Raw genomic sequence first — 20,745 nt, 5'->3', positions numbered from 1 at the left:
CGTGACTAGTCACTCTCTTTTCTATCGTTAGTTCCGTGGAAGTTGATGGACTAAGCTCTAGTTTCTGGTTTCTCCTTGTAAGACATTCACGGCAAGAACTCGTCTTCATATTATTTGAAATCTTTGGACTACTATTCTCATTTTGAGTGTAATTTTCACAACGTTTCGGTCGATGTAACCTCTGGTCTTTTTCGGGTGTATCTTGTTGAACTCGGAAAGTCCTAAGTAATTCGCAATTGTATTTTTCGGTCTCCCACACTAAAGATCGAACCTTTAACCTTTAGGAAAATATCAATTTTACAAATGATTTTTCCAAATACTCTAATCACTGCGCCATAGGTCCTTACGTGAGATGATGAGAACAGTAGTCTGAAGATCCCAAATAATACAAATAGCCAATCCACATCTCAAAAAATCAGAAACTTAAGAACTCGTCTTGTTACCACAACTGAAAATAGCTTTCCTTTCTTCTTCTGTAAGTCAGATAGAATTTTGATGATCACAGTTTCTTTCCAAAGAACTTTCCATATGTGAAACACATTACCACGGGACTACTTCCTTGCAGACTACAACATCAGCGTCTTCAAATCCAATGTCAACAAATACTTGTCACAAGCCGTCTCCACTGGCGTTCAAATTTTGTCCTTTCCATTTATAATTTTTAATACGCTTATAATATTTTTCATCATTCGACTGACAATCCATCCATCTTATCTTCCCTTTAGTCTTCAAATCAAATATTTATCATAAGTAATCAAATTATATTCATTCATTCATTGACAATATTATTATCATTAGCTCGATAATCTATTCGACTTATTAACCCTTATTCTCGATTGGCTTCTGACACTTGATAGGGCATAACTTATTCGTAAAATAAATAAAAAAATCTTAGTTAGAGGATGTGGCGCCGAGAGGGGCGTTAGCAAAGGCGTAGTACACGCCCACTGATAATATTTATTGTAGTTTAGAATTAAATGACAAACTAAACGGGAACAAGAATGAATAGGTGATTCAACGAAACAGACGACAAGTCGTTTTAGAAGGCGGGAGCGATTTCATTTTGGCGGGAAGGGGAAATTATTTGGGGAAGGTCATTTGTTTAGAACAAATTATTATCGATTATAAGTACTTAAAAAAAAAAGCATTTTTTAAATGCATTCATTTTCATGCAACGAGTGGTTGGGCACATATTATACATTCACTAGTATGCATCCTCTGTCAAAATATTATACTTCGCCAGTGTTTGCACTAATATTTATATAAAACAATGTCTCAATCGTTAAATTGAAAATAAAAAGAAAGTAGGAAGATAGGAAAGAACACGTTACAAACAGCAAAATTTTAAAAACAAAAACAAGATTAAATAAGGCCGATAGCCATTAGTCGCGTGCTCTCGTGTAATGAATGAATGCGTGAATGTAGGATTGACATGAAATTTTTAAAGATAAACTAAAATGACCGAAAAATTGGCTGAAATGACTTAAATGAATAAAAAGTAAATGACTTAGAATGACTTTAATAAACTTAAGGATGAATTGAATAACCATAAGAATGACTTGAATGCTTAAAAAACAACTGGAATCCTTCAAACACAACTTGAATTATCTGGAGAATGACTTGAATGGCTTTGACACTGATTGGTTGTAAGGTGGGTGATCATTTTACATTAAATTAATACAGAAAAGTGATCCCCACAAAGTTACAAACATAAGTACAGCATGTAGTAAGAACAGATACTACACTTTGATCATGGCCAAAAAGACCAAGAAAAGGGTATTTATTTGCTCCCCCACCGAGCCAATTAGGCACAAGGCCGATTTTTAATGTGAGGAGTGATGGGGAAATGGGGACCAACTCCCCGGGGAGTAGGAGAGCTGGATAGTGACAATTGGTATGAAGGTATTTATTTGCTCGACCACCGAGCAAATTAGGCACAAGGCCGATTTTTAAAGTGAGGAGTGAAAAGGAAATGGGGACCAACTCCCCGGGGAGTAGGGGAGCTGGATAGTGACAATTGGTATGAAGGGTTGCCCCTACATTGACAATGGCCTTATATGTGGGATCTGTATTTATTTTCTCCCAAACCGAGCAAATTAGGTACAAGGCCGATTTTTAATGTGAGGTGTGAAGGGGAAATGGGGACCAACTCCCCGGGGAGTAAGGGAACTGGATAGTGACAATTGGTATGAAGGGTTGCCCCTACATTGACCAAGGTCTCATATGTGGAGTTTCCTCCACATATGGTCTTTGCTTGCAGTATCTGCCGGACAGATACTACACTTTGATCTTGGCCAAAAGGCCAAGAAAAGGGTATTTATTTGCTCCCCCACCGAGCAAATTAGGCACAAGGCCAATTTTTAATGTGAGGAGTGATGGGGAAATGGGGACCAACTCCCCGGGGAGTAGGGGAGCTGGATAGTGACAATTGGTATGAAGGGTTGCCCCTTCATTTACCAAGGTCTTATATGTGGAATTTCCCCCACATATGGTCTTTCTTTGAAGTATCTGCCGGACAGATGGTATTTATTTGCTCCCCCACCGAGCAAATTAGGCACAAGGCCGATTTTTAATGTGAGGAGTGAAGGGGAAATGGGGACCAACTCCCCGGGGAGCAGGGGAGCTGGACAATTACAATTGGTATGAAGGGCCGCCCCTACATCGACCAAGGTCCCATATATGAGGTCGCCCACACACACGGTCCTTGCTTGCAGCACCTGCCGGACAGATTGTATTTATTTGCTCCCCCACCGAGCAAATTAGGCACAAGGCCGATTTTTAATGTGAGGAGTGAAGGGAGGGGGAAGGGAAAAAGGGGACCTGGTTAATGGTCAGGCATGTGGGGTTGCCCCCACATCTGGTCTTTGCTAGTCATAGCTAGTCATAGCTTGCAGCACCTGCCGGACAGATACTACACTTTGATCTTGGCCAAAGGCCAAGAAAAGGGTATTTATTTGCTACCCCACCGAGCAAATTAGGCACAAAGCCAATTTTTAATGTGAGGAGTGAAGGGGAAATGGGGACCAACTCCCCGGAGAGTAGGGGAGCTGGATAGTGACAATTGGTATGAGGGTTTGCCCTAAATTGACAAAGGTCTTATATGTGGGGTCGGTATTTATTTTCTCCCCCACCGAGCAAATTAGGCACAAGGCCAATTTTTAATGTGAGAAAGTAAGAGAAAATGGGGGACCAACTCCCGGGAGAGTAGGGGAGCTGGATAGTGACAATTGGTATGAAGGGTTGCCCCTACATTGACCAATGTCTAAGATGTGGAGTTTCCCCCCACATATGGTGTTTGTTTGCAGTATCTGCCGGACAGATGGTATTTATTTGCTCCCCCACCGAGCAAATTAGGCACAAGGCCAATTTTTAATGTGAGGAGTGAAGGGAGGGGGAAGGGAAAAAGGGGACCAGCTCCCGAGAGGTGGGAAATGGGAGCTGGTTAAAGGTCAGGCATGTGGGGTTGCCCCGACATCTGGTCTTTGCTAGTCATAGCTAGTCATAGCTTGCAGTATCTGCCGGAACAGATGGTATTTATTTGCTCCCTCACCGAGCAAATTAGGCACAAGGCCGATTTTTAATGTGAGGAGTGAAGGGAGGGGGAAGGGAAAAAGGGGACCAGCTCCCGAGAGGTGGGAAATGGGAGCTGGTTAAAGGTCAGGCATGTGGAGTTGCCCCCACATCTGGTCTTTGCTAGTCATAGCTAGTCATAGCTTGCAGCATCTGCCGGAACAGATAGCATTTATTTGCTCCCCCACCGAGCAAATTAGGCACAAGGCCGATTTTTAATGTGAGGAGTGAAGGGAGGGGGAAGGGAAAAAGGGGACCAGCTCCCGAGAGGTGGGAAATGGGAGCTGGTTAAAGGTCAAGCATGTGGGGTTGATATTTATTTGCTGCCCACATCAGCAAAATGTGGCACAAGGCCGGAAAGTGGGAACCCCGCAGGCTCCCCTAAAAGAGGGGCACTCCTGCAATTTTAAAAATTGCCTGAGTAACCCCGTCGGCATTCCCCGGTCGGGGCGCCTCAGGCAGCAAGCAATAAACTTGCCCCACCGGAAAGCCCGGTGGCAAGGCCTGGGAGGGTGGACCTCCTAGGTATTACCCAGGCGGTGTACCTCAGTCCAACAGGTGCTGGGCCGGTTCCCGGCCCCTCACCTGTTGGACTGAGTGTCAAGTGACGAATCCTTGACTTGACTGGTCAGATATGTGGGGTTGCCCCCACATCTGGTCTTTGTTAGTCATAGCTTGTCATAGCTTGCAGTATCTGTCGGAACAGATGGTATTTATTTGCTCCCCCACCGAGCAAATTAGGCACAAGGCCGATTTTTAATGTGAGGAGTGAAGGGAGGGGGAAGGGAAAAAGGGGACCAGCTCCCGAGAGGTGGGAAATGGGAGCTGATTAAAGGTCAAGCATGTGGGGTTGCCCCCACATCTGGTCTTTGCTAGTCATAGCTTGCAGTATCTGCCGGAACAGATTGTATTTATTTGCTCCCCCACCGAGCAAATTAGGCACAAGGCCGATTTTTAATGTGAGGAGTGAAGGGAGGGGGAAGGGAAAAAGGGGACCAGCTCCCGAAAGGTGGGAAATGGGAGCCGGTTAAAGGTCAGGCACGTGGGGCTGCTCCCACATCTGGTCCCTGCTAGTCATAGCTAGTCATAGCTTGCAGTATCTGCCGGAACAGATGGTGTTTATTTGCTCCCCCACTGAGCAAATTAGGCACAAGGCCGTTTTTAATGTGAGGTAAAAACCAGCTCCCCTAAAAGTAGGCAAAAAGGGGGCACTCTGGTTACCAAAAATCATAATTGTCCCAGTATAGAGGGTTTCCCCTCCATTGACTGGTACAAATTATCTTAAGTGCAGTATCTGCCGGAACAGATGGTATTTATTTGCTCCCCCACCGAGCAAATTAGGCACAAGGCCAATTTTTAATGTGAGGAGTGAAGGGAGGGGGAAAGGAAAAAGGGGACCAGCTCCCGAGAGGTGGGAAATGGGAGCTGGTTAAAGGTCAGGCATGTGGGGTTGCCCCCACATCTGGTCTTTGCTAGTCATAGCTTGCAGTATCTGCCGGAACAGATACTACACTTTGATCTTGTTTATATATTTTATTGAGAAAGAAAAAATTGAACATAAAAAACGTACAAAAAATTCAATTCAACAAAACAAAATTAGGCACAAGGCCCTACAAGAAATTGGGAGGGGGAGGGTACAGGGTCTTTTTGACTACGTAACAGATGAGACTTTGAAGTCTTACTCTTGACTGGCAACATTTACCAAAATACCTCAATCACTCTGTGGATCCTAATCTAACTAATAACCCCAGCGTTCAATGTAAAATTTAACTATGTACAATTTGTATATTCATTTCTGTATGTTGTGTGCATTTTTTTTTTTTTTTTTTTTTTTTTTGTGTGTGTGTATGTGTGAGAAAATAAAGTTCGATTTCATTAGAAAGAGTTCTTGAATTAATTGGCATAAAATGTTCGTGGAGTGGGAAAAAACTAATGAAAATGTTCATTTCAAAAATAAGGAAAATCTACTAATGTGTTGTTAGTAAGACCCCCCCTCTTGACCCGAAGGCCAAGAAAAGCTTAAAAAGCTAAGAATAGCATATATTAGCAACAGACCTTTGATCTTAACCAAAAAGGACAAGCACAAAAGTGTTACGGACAGACCGACAGACATACCGACCGACCGACGAAATGACTTATAGGGACGCTTGCACGCGACTAATAAACGCATCAATAAATATTATAGAAATAGAAATTCTACGCGGAACATTCAATAAGTTTCAGACGTTTTTCCTATAGACACTTTTATTAAGAGTAAGCACATGAAACTCTAGTCTCCTTCGAAGTAATCTCCCCCGGCTGCGATGAGCTTATTTACCATTCAGACAATTTCTGGAAGGCCACATCGAAGTCCTCTTGTGTAAGCGTGTCAATGACCATCGTTATAGCCCTTTTCATCTCCTCAATTGTCTCATAACGACAGCTTCTAAGGTTTTCCTTGAGCTTAGGGAATAACCAAAAGTCACAGGCAGCAATGTCTGCACTATAGGGAGGATAAGGAACTGTCTTGATGCCCATCTTGGTTAGATAGTCTGTGACAAGGATGGAGTTGTGGCCTGGTGCATTCGCGCAAATCTTCACTTCCTCGTGAATATTTCGATGCACAGTTCCCACACTGAAATCAAACTGTGCATTTATTGTCTCTATAGACACACGACGGTCCTTATCCATCAAATTCTTTATTTGGCCAATCAATTCTAGTGTTCTGACTTCCTTACTCCTTCTACACTTCTCACGATCCCTCACAGACTTCACTCAAAAACTGATGCTCGATTCATGCAAGATTGCCGAAAAGCAGTCTGAAGCATTCCATGTGTTTCTGTGGCATTTTTTTTTTTCAAGTTTAAAACAGAATTTTATTACATATCGTTCTTCTAAAGTGTCCTCACGTTCAGATTGCATTTTTTTTAAATTCACCAGTTGTGACAATCAGGTATTAATAGAGTGTATTTCAATTCCTGATGTAGATGTTCATTTGAACCTGAAATCATGAAAATTAGTCAGTCATCTCATAAGATGTATAGCAATAACATAATTTTCAAGAGTCTACGACGATTTTAAATGTTTGTCCAAAAAAGTGTAAAAACTTATTTTAAGGCAAAGTTTAAATTTATTGAAGTTTTGCTTGTTTATCTCTTTTTCTAAATACCTCAATTTAAACTCTTGGAGTCCTGGTCATTGATAAGTGGTGATTCGTCAGTGAAAAAATTTGAGATTCTTTTGTTCGGCAGTTTTTCACACGGGTTGATATATCAATAAATACACATTGGTCTTTACTATAAAGTTTAAAATGATGAAATGTATGCTTTACGTCATAAGCCGTATAACTTACAAACTCACAAACTATGAGGCCACATAAACGACGTTATAAAGAAGGGGTTTCAGTTACGCCGACTATAAAGTCAACCCTTTGTGTCTTATAGATGCACTACACAAACTTGTACCTCGTTTTAGTTCTTTAAATAGACTCTTTTGAAATTTGAAATTAAAAAAAAGTTTCTTCCAATCAGGGATAATTTATAACCCTTGGGAGGATATCTGCGATTGCATATTCCTTGATCGATAATACCTGAGTCAGGAGACGTCCAAGTCGACTGGAAAACAGTGCCAAAATAAGCAGAAATTGTATGCTATTTCGAATTCGTTCTTCTATACCAATTGGATCACCTAGGTTGTAGAGTTAAATCCACCTTATTTAATCTATAAGCTGAAAAGAGAATATATTGATCATACTTTTCCCCAAAAGTACTCGTTAAAGTCAATCAGCGGTCACGACGGAACTCGAACCTGGTACAGCGAACTCAGAGCCGACGTCTGTAGCTAATATACCACGTAACTCCTACACACGACACCCACATATACAAGCATTTATACAGATTTATTTACACATATATAAGCATACTTATACAGAATAGGAACGATGCTGTAATATTAACGCTATTATTTAGAAAAAAAATTCATTTTTAACGTAGGGACGGGGGGCATCTTTTTTTTTTTTAACTATTCTATACTTTGACCTAACGATTTAATAAACAAATGATGTGTTAAAAGTCAAATTTAAATTTAAGATACTTTCTAAAAAAAAAACAAAAAAAACAGCGAGCCTGTATTCTTTATAAGTACTATACATTTTATTACCATATCTATATGTGCGCGCACACGCGTGATAAAATGTACGTATTTCAATTCTTTAATTCTTTCCTATCGTATTTTCTTCATCAGAAACGTGCCTAGCAGGTTTCACAGGTTTGGCGTTAGTGCCGAGTTATGAGTTCGTCAAAAATCCGCTTTATTAATTCGGTTCTCGTCAAACGTGGATTGATTCATTGATTAATTAAGTGACCGTGTATGTCTGTGGAACGATCTCTACCAAACTCCTCTGATAATTTTTGGTCTACAGACTTAAAACTTGTTATATAAAAGATTTAAACCCATGGAATAAATTCAGTTTGGTTTTAGCCGATGAAAAATAGCTGGTAAGGGGTCAACATTTGGAAAAAAAATTGGAATTTGGCAGGCATATTTAATCTAAACGTGTCATTTGTACGTATACGCAAATATACATTTATATCTTTATAACATTGTTATATTTCAGTTATATGCGTACTGATTTAAATCAGACTGAACGGTTAAAGATGGAGAGTTAATTGCTTCGGTTTCAATTATAGCTGAGGGCACCTAAGTCATATGTTTAAACTTTTGAAACCAATCATATATATTGGGTACAATATAATAATCAATAAAGGAGTGGCTCTATAATAACAAATAATAATCTGCACGAATTAAAATATCGTATTAAAGCACATTTTACGACTGAGCACACACGCGCGTGCGCGCAGAGAGAGAGAGAGAGAGATGGGGGGAATCATTTCATGTATCAACATAAAATATTCTCAGGATATATAATATTTTATGAATCCATTTTCAGTATTTACTCTAATAGTACTTAATACGTAAGTAGACGTACGTAGAGCTAGGTAATAAGTTCTGAAAATATATGGCAATTAAGTTAAACAGAATCTTCCGCGTTTCATTCACCTAATAAATCGCCAGGCTAAAAATGCATTTTAGCCTCAGAATTACCCACGAGAATGAAATGCGCAAGATTCTATGTAGCTTAATTTTCATATATTTTCATAACTTATATATATATATATATATGTGTGTGTGTGTGTGTGTGTGTGTGTGTGTGTGTGTGTGTGTGTGTGTGTGTGTGTGGGCATATTTGGCCATATTTTATTGCCTTGAAAATATAATTTTTCACCAATTATCATAAAATTTTAACTATAGAATAGTATTATAATCTTCAAAAAGCCTTCAAATTTTCATATCCCATAGAACAAAAGATATGAGTATTTCAATATTCAATTTGGCTATTAGTATAGACATAGCTATATAGCGATATGCCATTCTTTTGGCAATTTTATAAGTTTTAAATCTCAGCGATTATTGGTCAGAATTTAACAAATGAAGGCTCGTTTGAAAGGTAATGACCTGGAATGTAACATTTGCTCTTAAGGTCACACATTAAGGGTATCATCCATATATATATATATATAATATTTTGACTATTCACATACACGCGTTTCGTTGTCCTTCCAATTGATCAGATTTATCATTATTATTATTATTATTATTATTATTATTATTATTATTATTATTATTATTATTATTATTGTGGTTGTTGTTATTATCGAAACGGTGGTTTACCATTGATTTTATCCATGGAATCAATGTAGAAAAGAATTTCATGGGGATAGAACGCTTGCTTTAATGAGAATTTTGAATTTTAATCGCTAATTATTTACTGAATTAATCTTTTCTTTTTAATTATTGCTAAGCTTCAGTGTGCGACTTGTAATCAACCGCACGCGGACTATAGGTTTGCTATTCCCGTAGATATACATGAAAAAATAAAAAGAATTTTCATAAATATCGACAATAATACACATTCTTTTTTATATGTTTTTTAATTGCTAAAATAAGCATGCGGTCTCTATTCAGAAACTGCCAAGAATTCAATAACTTTTTTTATGCTCTACTTTATAATAAAGCACAAAGTGTATTAAATAAGTAGATATAAATATAAGTCACGTCACACCAGAGTTCCTACTTACTTTGCCTCCGAGTAAGCAAAAAGAAAACTACCGGACAAAACCATTTCATGTGTTGAGGGAAGACGAAGATGAAAATAGCAAGTCAGACAATACTCACTGCGCTTGAAGTGAATTAAAATAGAAATATTGCACTCTAAATAAAATGTCACAGGTTGGTGCTTGTTTTTATTTTTATTTTATTTCATTTATTTATTTATTTATTTATTTATTTTTTGTTTAGGTCATCAGGAATGATAATAGTGATGAAAAATTAGCGTAATTTTATGATTTTATATGAGTGCGAATACTGGCGATGCATTTTTCCTGATGCCATTTTTTACGGGAAGTGTACCGTAGTTTGTTTGGGATAAGTGGTAAACAACATGAACTGAAAACCTGGATGTTCTAAGTTCGAATCCAGTTCGTTCCACAGAAGCATTTTCATGATTACCCACACTTTTTTTTTTTTTTTTTTTTTTTGGCATTTTCACCCCAAACGAGGCATAGTGCCACTTTCATGAAGGGAGCTGCTATCTGGGACATAATTTGCAGGGATACTTTTTAGGGAGTTGAGCAGCAAGATGTCTGTTTACATTACACTTGAAGTTCTGCATCTCAGTAAAGTCAGGGAAGCAGGAACTCGAACGGGAATTACAAAATCTAGCAGTCCTAGGGAAGAAGCTATTACAATAATAGGCTTTCTGGCAACTGGGGATCTCTACTGTATAGGAGTGAGATTTTGCTGTTTGTTTGGTTTGTCGTAGTTATTTACGTTGAAAGGGTACAAGGGGTTGTAGTTCATCAGATCAGCTACCATTAAACACTTAAAATGAAACACTTGACCTTGTGCCCAACTTTCAGGAGAAGGTATAAAAAGATAAGATAAAATTATAAAAGGACATACTGTCCGTCACTTACCGTTTAAATTGCACGCCACTGGAAGAGTTAGTCCTCCACCTCCTGTCGGTGTTATATTAGTTCCAAACCTCTTCTTTCCTCTTGTTTTTGTTTGTTTTCTTTCTTTAATAATCTCTAATAATTTCGCGTTCTAATTCGCACTAACGCTCTTTGGCCGCTGTTTTGCACACTGACCACTCACATAAACATGCGCGTATATAGATATAAATATGTGCGCATGTATATGTATATAGATGCGCACTTTTGTAATAACTTAGACAATGTTAACAACTTCCCTTCCTCGTCTTTTCTATGAAGAGGTTTATTATTATTATTTTATTTTTTTTATTTTTTTGTTAGTTGTTAGTGTTGATCTTCCTGGTCGATTGATTGTCTTCGAAGTTGTTTTAATTTTGTCTAAAGTTGTCACTTTATTTTCCTTTGCTTTTTTATTTCTCTTTTCTTTTTCGTTCCTCGCGGATATTCACATTTCTTCGTTTTTTTTCTCTTATTCCTCTTCTTCTTCTTCCTCTTCTTCTTCTTTCCTTTCTTCTATTTATTCTCTTGTTCTTCTTTTCCGTGTGTTGCTAGAGAAGCGATATCAGAAGTCCACCTTGTTGCCAACAGCATACAGTGTAACCTGAGAATGGGTGAACGATGTTGCGGTAGGTTTATATGTTTGGGTTTCTCCCTTTCTTTCTCTCTCTCTCTCTCTCTCTCTCTCTCTCTCTCTCTCTCTTTCTCTTCACCAGGAATCACCGCTGAGCTGAGTTGAGCTGCCGACGCGCTCAACTCAATATCTGCGAGTAAGTTGCGTTCACATCAAACCAGTCACTCGTTGTGGCCATTTTTGCATTGATTTGTAAGTGTGTTCGCGGCCGCTCAAGCACACTTACACATTCGCGCGTCTAAACACGTGTGGAAACATCGAAGAACTACGAATCAATGCACCTTTCTTTTTTACAGTACATGCAATCTACAAGGATGTAATCAAGAATATGATAATACACGCTGTGTATTAATTGGAATAAGAATTTTAGACATGAAACTTAATAACACACACACACATACACACATATATATACATATATATATGTGTGTGTGTGTGTGTGTGTGTGTGTGTGGTTGTGTGTGTGTGTGTGTGTGTGCGTGCGTGCGTGTGTGTGTATGTATACTGTCACACAGGAGAGACGTTGCGAGTCTGCCTCTGCTTATTTTCATGGCAAGTGTTCATCTGAGCTTCAATCTATGGTCCCCCTCGCCAAACTTTCACGAAAAACACTCGTCTAGGCAAAATCACTATCAATAATTTCCCCCACTCTTTATTTGCGCCTAAACCTCAATGTTGATTCCATGAACAAAGCTTCTTTCTTAGAACTGCACACCTGTGGAACTCTCTTCCGATTGCCTACTTTCCAGCTGACTACAGTCTGATTGTCTTCAAGTCCAATGTAAACAAGTTCTTGATGAACCTTCACCCTAAGTAATCCAATTTCTAAAATTCCCACTACTTATGTTTACTATGCTATAATCACATTGACTAATGTATACCCATTAACCCTTATCCTCGAGCGGCCTCCGGGCCTTGATAAGTGGTGATTCCTGTGTAAATATATATATATTTAATTATTTTCTATAATAATTAAATACACACACACACACACACACATATATATATACTAGAATTGAGTTTTTTCCTCGTTTTGGCATTGATATTTAAAGCCTACTTTTTCTATTCTTTTTCTATTGCTACTTAATTCCTTTCCCACAAGAGCAATATGTGACAACAGGTCATTTTAATGTGGGGGGGGGAAACCAGCTCCCAAACAAAGGGGCATTCTAGCAGTAGGCAGAAATAATAATTGCCTTAGTATAGAAAGGTTTCCCCTCCATTGACTAAGGACAAATTAACTTGAGTGTAGCATCAGAACAGATACTACACTTTGATCTTCGCCCGAAGGCAATGGCTACTTTTTCTATTGGTATTTATTTGCTTCCGCACGAAAACAAAATGTGACACAAGGTCGTTTTTGATGTGGGACAAAAAAAGAGCATCCTGGAAGTAGGCAAAAATAAGGACAAATTAACTTAAATGTAGCATCAGAACAGATACTACACTGTGATCTTATATGCTGGATTTATTGCGCGTCAAATTTAAATACATTGCAGTAATGAGTACATTAAAGAATACAATTCAAAATGAGTTACAATAAACCTAGGCATGAAGCCCTAAGAATTTGGAATGGAGGTTCAAGGGTACTTGTTTTTGTCTACAAAACTTTGAGATTGCTGTTAGTCGACACCTTTCACCACAATACCGCATTCACACCGTGGGGTTAAACACTTAAGAAGCCTAAACGTTTTAAATATGTAATGATCATATACATGCGTGCGTGTATTTTTTTTTTTTTAATATGTGATGTAAAAGTCTATTGGAAAAAAGTAAAAGTCTTAAATTTGTAACAAATTTCGATGGATATGAGTGTATTTACAAAGTATGAACTGAATGATGAGGGGGGGGGGTAGGAAAATGTAAAAGAAACACCCTAAAAATATGTTGAAAATAAAACAAAATGACTATTGGGATGATTTAGTAAGATCTCGCCCAACCCTTGTCTAAGTGTTAGAACGCCCACGGTTTTCTGGAAAGCCGAAAACAAGTAGATCGGTCTCTAAATGGGAGCAGGAGCTAATAGGATACGTGAAAAGGTAGGTAGATTGGAAAGTAACAAGGAGGGGGGGGAAGGTGACCTCCGAGAAACAAGATCTGTGGGAGAAGCCCGGGGGCAAAAGAAATGTAGGGATTTGGCGTCTTCGGGAGTTCTCTAACACCAGGAAACTAAAACAGGACCGGGGTCTCATTTGTACCACAAACTAAGAGTCTTTTTTAATAAGAGCTAACTCAGGACTGCGTATGCCATGCCTATAGAGGGACCACGTTCCTCGACAGATGCACAAGCTAGTGTCGTACACCCACCTCTTTTCGAACTCCACTCAAGGCAACGTCGTTCAATCGCATCTGATTTTCACTTTAAGCAGATGATCTTATTCCGAAGGCCAGATACTTTTCCTATTTTAAAATTATCCAAACGAACTTTTTAATATACTCAGTCATGGATATGCGAGCGACTATATAAAAGTTAACTAATTTGGATATTCCTTTGAAAACGAGCGTTAATTAATTACTTATTAATTTTTTAGGGTTTCATATTAGATGCTTGGTTTCATTTCATTTTTTTTCTGAATTCTATTTATACATAGTTTCTACATTCTTCATACTTGTGTAGAATTTAATATGAAAATGTTCTTTCACACGTGCATATATATATATATATATATATATATATATATATATATATATATATAACTGACCTTGCTGGGGGGACAAAATGTCTCTACCAAACTCCTCTCTGAATACTTAGTTTACAGAGTTGAAATTTGATGTAAAATGTATTTGGACCTGCAGCACATTTTCGATTTTGGTTTTTAGCCGGTAAAATAACTACTAATGGTAACCAAATGGAAAATAAAAACATTGATCTTGGCCTGGTGTGAGTCGACTATACCTGTTGTTTTCTGTGCATGCGCTAATTTAAAAAAACTATACGCACACGGATAAGAATATATATATATATATATATATATATATATATATATATATATATATATATTGGTTTTGATTCTAGCTGATGGCAAAACATCATTTTTTTTTTACTTTTGATATCACCAATATATATTAGGTACAATATAATAATCAATAGAGAATTGGCTCTTTAATAATAAAAACGAAATTTGCATAAATCGAAATATAATATTGAATCATATTTTACATCCGGGCAACATCGAGATGCCTTTGTTTGTTTATAAATAAACAAACAGATCGATCACTGTAAAAACGGTGGGCGTGTTTTTATTCAAAGGGGCATTTGTTGAGGTCATTTGCGAGTATCGATCTCATGGGCCGATGGGTAGAATTACTGACTATTAACGCGATGGTCGTAGGTTCAATAACCGGCTGGGGAAAGGGGCTAGTCCACCCGCACTGATTGATTAGTTGTGTGATGATACAACGAAACAATACTATATATATATATATATATATATATATATATATATATATATATATATATATATACGTGTGTGTGTGTGTGTGTGTGTGTGTGTGTGTGTGTGTGTGTGTGTACAGGATGCTTCCACAAAGTCTGGCTACATAATGTAGCCAGACTTTGTGAACACCCTGTATATATCCTTACAGGACTCGTAAAATCAATTTTTCGAACGGAATAATTCTGCATCATTTTTATGTCATCTCATAGATATCTTTTTTAAATGTTCGTCAGACGACATAAACTTGTTCGAGTGAATTAATTTATTAACTAGCAGAATAATCAATAATATACTCTGTCTCTCTTTATATATATATATATATATATATATATATATATATATAAGAACAAGTAGTTAATAAAACATATTAAAAACACTTTGAAAAAGACTTAAAACATATTTAATTTTAAAAAAGAAGCACAGAATAAGTGGATATTCTATATATATATATATATATATATATATATATATATATATATATATATATATATATATATATATTGTGACATAACCCTTAATTTGGATAATGTATTTGAATGAAAATTTTTAATTTAATTTAATTTTAGGTCAACGAGAATGTATTGTTTTTCTTGTCGTTTTTAAATTTTATCAACGAGGCAAAATAAACATGATTTCTAAGAGATAGAGAGAGAGCGATAGGGGGAAGATGGGGGTGAGAGAGAAAGAAAGAGTAAAGAAGATAGAGGGGGTAAGACAATGTATAGGAGAAGAGATAGGGAGGTGAGAAAGGCATCTAGCGAATGAATCAGATAGCGAGATGGCCAGGTCATTTGCTCAGAAACACACTTTATGACCCCTGCTAGTTGCTAAGCAACAAAGAAAAAGAGAGCGATAAGAAATGTATTGAGAAGAGAAGAGCGAGAGGGAGAGAGGGGGTGAAAAGAGAGGAAAAATACTTTTTGGTACAGATCACCGCCTGGCCATCGCGCCCAGCGGAGGTGGATAATTTCCCACCACTCCACTAACGACAGATGAACGAACTGATGTCGACACCCCCTCCCATCAACAACGAAAGAAGAGAGATAATGCCTGGGAGAACAAGCCGGCGTTGTCAAAATACATGATGTTGATTCCACGAACACAAGAGACACGATACCCCGGAATATCACATGTTTTATGAACTGTCCCCCGAGGCGAATAAAATGAAGGCTAAAGTCCACTTTGAAAGTTAAAAAAGGAGAAAAGAAACGTAAAAACTGTAAGTTACCTCTCTCTCATATATTAAGTCAACGAGTTCATTTTGCCATTATTCTGTTTAGACTGACATATTTTCTTGTTTTGATATATTTCTCGTTGGCATTTTCAGATAATAGATAAAAATACCTCTTTCACACCCTCGTAGTTTGTTTTAGTTTTATTTTATTTAACCTAATCCCCTCCCTATCAGTGTTTATTGTTTTGTAATAAAATTTAACTTTGAAAGTTACCATTGCGTCTCGTATCTTTGTTACTTTCATACGCTGTTCGTTCGTCTACTATATATTTCCGGGTTCTGAAAGAAAGATGTACCCAGAGCACATGCGTTTTAATGTTCAGTTGTATTTCATGTATGCCTTTTGTTATTTTTTATTACTAACATTTATGAATTACATTTACATTTATGAATGTGCTTTTATTATTTTTTGTTCGAATTCGTAAATGAAATTCGTAATAATATATATATATATATATATATATATATATATATATAATAGATATTTTAGATATTTTATACAAACTTCTTTATAGAATGTTTTACATACATTAAATATAGACAACGTCACTAAAATAGTTATACCTTGGGAACCTTGATTTACCTACAAAGACCATAAAAAAGTTTGATAGTAATCCATGAATTAGATTAATAGTACCCAAAATAAGAGTGTAACTGATGTAGTTAATGTAGGCTAATAAAGTTAATATAAGATAATACTTAATAGAATAAATTAGGTCCTTCTTCATTGAAGATTAAAAATGGTTTAAGAGAATTAAAAAATAAACTCTATACAATTTCATATAGATGTTTACTACCCATCAATTACAACTATACTTTAAAATAAAACAATAGTAATAGCCAAAAGATTTACTGGTATAAGTAATTTTAAAATAGATGTAGTCAAACTAGCTAGAAGTAACTTGATTTTGGATGATGGTAAATATCGAAAAGAAAGAATTTTCTCAAATTTTGATATTGCCAAGAATTCAACGGTTTCTGCCCAGATTTGGTAAGTATGTGTATATACTTCCTGAAATAGTGTAATGTTTTATTTATTACTGAATGTTCAGAAAAATATTTAGAATTTTTTTTTATTTTTATTTTTTGGGATCCTATGAGATAAGGCATTATAAGAGCTCTATACGGTTCCAGATGAGCATTGTCTGACGATATCGGTTTCAATCCTACCTAAAAGCAGGCCAGATATTTAGCTGGCCAAAACATGGTAAGACAAAAATTATGGAAGGCAGTAATTACTGAGGGATACAGTTGCAAGGCTCAGCATTACTATACCGTCGCGGTTAATCACCTGAAGAAGGCCAAAGGATGAGTTGACAGGAATGTGGTGAAAGAGCAACAACTATGAAGATGATGATAACAGTCCGCAAAAAGATTGAACACAGCATCGTGAATTGCATTTAAAATTGAGTTTTAAAATAACTACGTAAGAAATGATAAGAAAGTTTGTTTGTTTTTTGTTTTTTCGTGACCTGTGGAAATTCTACAGGAGACTGATTCATTGATGTTGACATTCTGTAGATATTCAGTGTAAATAGAGACGCTCTGATATTATTGCAGCTAGTTTGTTAAAACTGCAAAAGTATTTATCCAAGCTGACAAGGGCGTAAAGTACGCTTAAATATGATATTTTAATTCTTGCAGATTTCGTATATATTATTATAGAGTTAATGTTCTATCGATTTTTTATATATTATAAAGTTGCGATTTCAAACATAAAAAAAATATATCTATATGACTTATGTTAATCAGTTTGAATCGAAATAGAATCCCTTATAAACTTATATATATATGTGTGGGGGGTGTATAACTTTAGTTCCTCCAGCTATAACCGAAACCAAAACTTATGAAGAATTCTTGATAAAATTATTCATAAAAAATAGATTACTAAAATCGAAACCGAAACCAAAACTTATGAGGAATTCTTGGTAAAATTATTTATAAAAAACTTAAGTGTCATCAGCTATAATCGAAACCGAAGCCAATATTTATGAAGAATTCTTGGTAAAATTCTGTATTAAAGGAATGGAAGTACATAACAATTACACGACCCAGATGTAAGCGTGACACAGATAATAGCACACACGCTATCGTATTAATATATAGATGATAATTCATTTAAGTTTTACCATAAATCTAATTAAAAATATATTATATAAATAAACTAACAGGTCTAGCCGGCGTTTCTCGGGGCAAAAAAAGTAGTATTTCTATTAAAACGTCTATCTCTTTACCCTCTCTCTCTCTCTCTCTCTCTCTCTCTCTCTCTCTCTCTCTCTCTCTCTCTCTCTCTCTCTTTCTTTCCACCTTTCTTTCCTCCTCACCTGTTTTACGACCCCCCTTCCCCAATCCCTCTTTCTCCTCTACTATACTCATACCTCTCTAGCTGGACATGCATACACACATACACACACACAACTCTCCTTTATAAAATAGATTCCTCCTTTAATAGGTCGGCAATTTCTTTCCAAATTAATGCATAGTAACACTGGAAAACCGACTCTCCTCCCCGATTAAATCTGGCCAAGTTGACCTTGCAGGAATATTTTTCTAAGTTTTAGATATTATTCATCCAACGCAACGTCGATCGAGAAGATACCAACTTTGGGAGTATTTGTTTTATAGTTTTTGGACTATTAGCTGGACATAAAACCACACATACACACAAGCAACTACTCACCACGATTAAGAGATTATTAATAACTGATATATACTTAATCGAATTTCATAAGTACCTGCAACTAAAAGTATATTTAATAAAAAATAAACAATATTGCAATCATACATTAAAAATATTGAGCTATATTCAAGCAATACAGTTTATGAATTATGATGCAATTAACTAAAGTTAAGCATAAATATGTGTTTTCAAATTCTGTATAATATAGTGTGGCATTCAGAAAAAAAAGTGAAAAAATATAAATGTAGTTAATAAAAGAAACCTACTAGTTATAAATGATAATAAAGTTGTTGGAAGTTATGTGATAAATGCAAATGGTATAAATAATAAAGAAACTGTTAATAATAATAATAATAATAATAATAATAATAATAATAATAATAATAACTAGCCGGACCCGTGGGAATTCCACGGTAGTTAAAAGCTTTGAAAACACATCAGTAAGAAATTTCTTATTTTTATATTAATCTCAAGTCATAATTTGAAGAGGAATGACGACACTACAATTTGAAGAGGAATGACGTCATCACCGCAATTTTACCCGACCCGTTTCACTCGCCTATCTTCCATTCACTCTAATAAAAAGGAAGGTACAAAGCCTATTTTATATTATTAATTTTCATTAGAACAACCGTCGATCCATGTGAGAATAATCTCAATTTGTAACACGTTAATTTGAAGAGAAATTGTGTCATCACCGGAAGTTTACCCCCACCCCATTTATTCGCCAATCCCCATCCACTCTAATAAAAAGAAAGCTATAAAGCCTGAAAAGATATTCTCATTAAAACAATAGTCAATCCATTTGAGAATAATCTCAATTTGTAACACACGTACCACTATAATTTGAAGAGGAATGACGTCATTACCGGAAGTTACTCCCACCATTTACTCGCCTATATCTCATCCACTCCAATAAAAACGGAGGCGTAAAGCTTGGGGGCATATTCTCATTAAAACAATCGCCAATCCATGTGATGATAATCTCAATTCGTAACACACCTACAACCATAATTTGAAGAGGAATAACGTAATTACCGTAACTTAACTACTTCCACTCGCCTATCCCCCATTCACTCTAATAAAAAGCAAGGTATGAAACCTGGAAGGATGTTGTCATTAAAACAATCGCCAATCCATGTAAGATTAATCTTAAGTCGTAACACACTTACCACCATAATTTGAAGAGGAATGACATCATCATCGGAAGAAACCTCCCTGTCTACACCCCTAAAAAAGATAAAAAGAAGCTATGAAACCTGCGCAGGATATTCTCATTAAACAATCGTCAATCTGTGTGAGGATAATTTCAAGTACTAACATACCTACCACAATTTGAAGAGGGATGATGCCATTACCGGACGTTACCCCCTTCTCTACTCAAGGAAGGTATAAAGCCTGGGATGATATTCTTAGTAAAATAATCGCCAAACCATGTGTTAACGTGGGAGGTAATTCGTTTCTCATTTTGCGATGATGATGATTTTTGTGACACTAGACGTCGGACAAATAAATTAATACTTAGATAATAATAATAATAATAATAATAATAATAATAATAATAATAATAATAATAATAATAATCTATATAAATAAAACAGTAGACATATGTGTGTGTAAACATCTAACCGGTAAACTCCCAAACTACTGGTCACATAACATTGATATTCTCAGGAAATAATATTCATGCTACAAGGATGGTTTATAACGAATTATATCTTTGTTTACATACATGAATAACGCGAATTCCCACGGGTCCGGCTAGTTATTATTATTATTATTATTATTATTATTATTATTATTATTATTATTATTATTATTATTATTAACAGCAAATTTACATGTAAAATGTACGTTAATCACTAGCCGACATTTTTGCGCATGCGCACACTTAAACCAGCATGATGCTAGAATGCTACATTTCGATTGCATGCATTTTTTCCAGACGTTTCATGGCATTTACGAAACATACTTATATATGTTTTATTCATTTATCGATTAGATGAACAACTATTGATACCAAACAGAAACTGCCAAATTTTTTCCGAATGCATGCGTTTTTACTATTTCTGAGAGAGCTTTCTTACACAGGACACTGTGCCAACATAACATTTCTAAAAAAAAATAATAAAATAATAATATCTAATTAGATTAAATGTCTC

At 36.2% G+C, this 20,745-nt stretch overlaps 1 protein-coding gene across 1 annotated transcript in view; it reads right to left on the bottom strand.

The window, feature by feature from the left end:
* Positions 1-11,509, bottom strand: part of LOC145296801 (uncharacterized) — a 380,977-nt gene extending 369,468 nt beyond the window's left edge. Inside the window, exon 1 of the mRNA XM_080142874.1 lies at positions 10,584-11,509. The gene's annotated coding sequence lies outside the window, so the exon portion shown is untranslated. The remainder of the gene's footprint in view (positions 1-10,583) is intronic.
* Positions 11,510-20,745: the final 9,236 nt, after the last annotated feature.

This window comes from Euprymna scolopes, chromosome 17, assembly GCF_053919585.1.
Source record: "Euprymna scolopes isolate OS-2025 chromosome 17, ASM5391958v1, whole genome shotgun sequence".
In the NCBI taxonomy this organism is placed as follows: Eukaryota; Metazoa; Mollusca; class Cephalopoda; order Sepiida; family Sepiolidae; genus Euprymna; species Euprymna scolopes.
Note: the sequence above shows the minus strand (reverse complement) of the source record. Positions and strands in the feature narration are given on the sequence as shown.